Consider the following 3,843-nt stretch of genomic DNA (forward strand, 5'->3'; position numbering starts at 1 on the left):
GGGGGGGGGGGGGGGGGGGACTAACGTGCACACCACGTGCCCGTAATTGCTGTTTTTCAATGTTGAAAATACCTAATAATTGTACGGTACAAACGAACGAGGAAAATTCACACTGACCCTTCGTGAAGCCGCGGGGATTCATATCACGTTTTATTAAAATTCCTGGCCCTTCTTTCTGGGTGCATGAGATTACTCATTCTGGCGATTTATCTCGCCGGGAATTGGAAAGGAATGAAATTCCGGGGGAATCACCGGGCCATTCGAGAGGACAAAAATTCACCCCAAATTGCGAATGTCTCTTTTTCGTGGAGGACTCGATGGGATTGAAGGAAAATTTAGTACAGGTTTATTTTAAAATGCCTCGTTTCGCTCTCATTGTTGCGGAGGTACTGCAGAAATTAATTTCGGGATGTGAAGAGTTCTGAGGGATGGATTTGTCCATTTGTAACTGAAATTCCAGTGGATTTGATGTTTCGTGATAATTTTCAAGAAATTGTATTAGAAATTTTATTGGACATTTAATGAAATTGAAAATAGGGAATTTCTCATATTTCAGGGGAATGGAAAATTGGGGGACAACGGGGTAAAATGGACAATGGGATAAAATGGAACTGGCTTCAACGAAATTTCAAGGAATTTCATGGAGTTCTATTTTTTTAGCGGCAGGAAGACGGAAATTCTACAATTTTCATGAATTTCCGACTGAAAATGAATTTTCGCTGTTAAATTCCCTTCAATTTTCTGGCAATTCCATTAAAATTCTTGGAATTCCAGGATTTTTCAGGACTTTGCATTCATTTTCCCGGAATAATTAAACTGAAATTTACAGTTCTCCGATTTTTTGTATAAAATTCTAAATTTTCAATGATAAAATTACTTGAAATTGTAGTGGAAATATTATTTGCTAGAAATTACGAAGACTTTTACCGAAAACTTCAGTAGAAAATTCAATGGAATTTAAAACTTTTGGGAAGCGGAAGACAAGAATTCCTCAACTTATTTAAATTTGCAATCAAAACTTAATAATGATGAAAAGTTTTGAATTAAAAAAAATTCTCAATAAAAAAAAATTTGTTTTTCTTCATTCGAGAATTTATTTTTGTCGGATAAATCCGTTTTTTGCCGCTTGAAGAGCCGAGCTGGCTCCAATCTCACCGGGAGAATCTATTTATCATAGTACGTTAGGGGCTAATGGAGCAGGGGAGACTCTTCAGTATCAAACGGAATCGGAAGACTTCCTTGATCTCCGCATGCTATGTTTACATTCAGTGATTTTCTTCCTCTCACGCAAACAACTCAATTTCATCCCATCTCAATCATGAAATCGTGTCCAATAGCCGAAGGGAAAAGTTTATTCCGGAGAAATTTTTTTTTTCGCGGAATCTTGAAATTGTGGAGATTGAATTGAATTTACAAATGCTTCAGTTCAGAATTTCCAGTAAACGAATTGTCCCATGAATTCCGGAATCCTAGACTATTATTTTATTACAGGTTTTTCGTGCAATAAAATGTCCCAATTTGAAGGTTCAATATCCGATAATAATTTGATTGAATTCAATAATGGAAGTTCAATAATGAAGCGGTGGAGGGAGATAAATGAATTTAGCTTGAATGTAATTTAGTTTAGGGTTTTGTGGAGTAGTTCGAGACTGAAAGGAGGAGAAATTGCATAAAAAACATTTTTCTATCCTTTTTATTCCGCTTTACCGTAAACGATAGAGAAAGAGAATTCTTGGTTTGTAAAGGAATCGAAATTTTACAGATACTTTGCAGTTTCCATTGATTTTCTCGTCAAATGATGAATTTTCACTGACGAAAATCCGTGAAATTTCATCGAAGCCATTTCCATTTTATCCCATTGTCCTTTTACCTTCATCCCCCAATTTTGCATTCCCCCGAAATATTAGCATTTCCACACACGAAATAATCATCACTCATCGACGGAAATAAATCACGATTTTAACAAATTTATCACACCCGCCAATCCCTCCAAACAATCAATAAAAATACCTCAATCCTTCAATTCGCGAAACGAGAAATCACATCACGCCCCACTCCGATATTTCTCTCCTTGCAATTACGATTGAAAGAAAAGAATCTCAAAAATCCCCAGACATTAATTCAAATCAATGTCCGTGCCTGAATGCTCCTTTATAAATAATACCCTGGCATTCATAAAAAAAAAAATCGAAAAAAAAACCCACGGCACCCCGACAGAATACAATATCCCTCTCGAGGGATGAAAATATAAGGTAGTAGACGGTCCCTCAATGGCCTCCCCGCAATCATAAGAGCATGAAACACTGAGGGAGGAAATACCATTCCCCTCATAACTCCCTCGAAAGTTTAACCGGGGGTGCCTCAACACAGAAGACACTGTTTCAACTTATCTCCGTAACGCTTCAACTGCTTTCAGGGCCCATTCGAACATTCCCTTTTATTGTTGTCACGTTATCGCATATGAAAAAAAATCAAAGCGTCAGTCTTTTTCGGAATGCATCATAAAAAAAAAGTGATTTCATTCTCGCGTGAATGCGCCAAAAGACTTACGTTTAACAAAAAATGAAGGGAGCTTTTGTACTGTGAGAGATGAGAATTCATGATTTTCGCTTCTGGGAGGGAGAATTCCCAGCTTTTTCCCAACAATTTCGAGGCCACTTACCATTTATGTAATTTTTCCATCGTGAGGAAAGGCAATTTTGGGAGGCTCTCTTTATAGGTTTTTCTTAGCGTCTAATGGGCGGATTTCGCGTGAAAAATTTTCGTTCTAAACGTTTTCTATTTTCCCATTTTTGCTGGCTCCTAGCGAGGTACAAACACTCTAAATTTCTTTTTTTTTTCCATTTGAACGCATATGCCCTCGTGACCCTTCACTTCTGATAGTCCATTTTGGAATCTGAATTTCGGGTACAACATTTTCATCACCAAATGTCGATTTGGATTGTTATAATACAAAAGAGGTAAAAAAAATTTAACGTTGGCGCAATATTGGCTGCCAAAGTTGGAGCAATGTCGGCTGCCAACGTTGGGCCAATATTCGCTAAAATTTAATGCCATTCTCTCTCATTATGCAAACTAAAGCCCCAAATGACACACGTGTGACACATAAAAAATTCCTCTCGAGAGATGTTTTCTTGAAAAATCAATTATCCAACGATTACTCAAAAAAATAATTGTGGAATCTGCTCCATTCATAGGCCGAAATAATCGCCGCAATGACTTATGCTCCGGGATTAAATACGATTAAATTCACCCTGTACCTCGTTGAATTATGGCCCTGGGTATGAGGACCTTTATGAAAGGAAGCCCGGGACTAAATGGATTACTCTCAATGGTCAATAACTCAAAATCGGGAGAATGAGAAGTTTCCACCATTCTCAAGAGATTGTTTGCATTCAACATAAGGTCGAGATCATCTCCCTCACTTTCTCATTTCCGGAGTTATCCTAAACATCTCCTCTTTAAAGAAAAATCTAAAAAAATCGAAATCGAAAATTATCAAAAAACCATCTTTCCCGAATGAAAGAAAATATGTTCGTCATTATGATATTTATTGGTCACATGTGTACCCTCTCCGGTCATTACAAGTAGCTCCCCTCCCCTAATACGCCCCTAAATATTGACGATAACAGTAATAATAATGTCGGAAGAAAAAACCATCCAATGACTCTTCGTTTTTCATTATTTACCTGAGTAGTTTCCCTCTCCCAAAACATGAGAGCCCCATGAATTTCCTCGCTGAGTAAAAAAAACGGATTTATGCGATAGAGTCTCAACATTTCACGCAAAGTAGGAAGGGCTTCTGTCATTCTTATTATTATTCTTTTTTTTTTTTTTTTTTTT

General features: G+C 37.2%; 1 protein-coding gene across 3 annotated transcripts in view; it reads left to right on the forward strand.

Annotated features, from left to right (window-relative positions):
- LOC107040013 (protein sprint) overlaps window positions 1-3,843 on the forward strand; it is a 43,079-nt gene that overhangs the window by 16,833 nt on the left and 22,403 nt on the right. The gene's annotated exons all lie outside the window — the stretch shown is intronic.

The sequence above is a fragment of the Diachasma alloeum genome, unplaced genomic scaffold (assembly GCF_001412515.2).
Source record: "Diachasma alloeum isolate Michigan unplaced genomic scaffold, Dall2.0 Dall_scaffold_00315, whole genome shotgun sequence".
NCBI classification, from domain to species: domain Eukaryota; kingdom Metazoa; phylum Arthropoda; class Insecta; order Hymenoptera; family Braconidae; genus Diachasma; species Diachasma alloeum.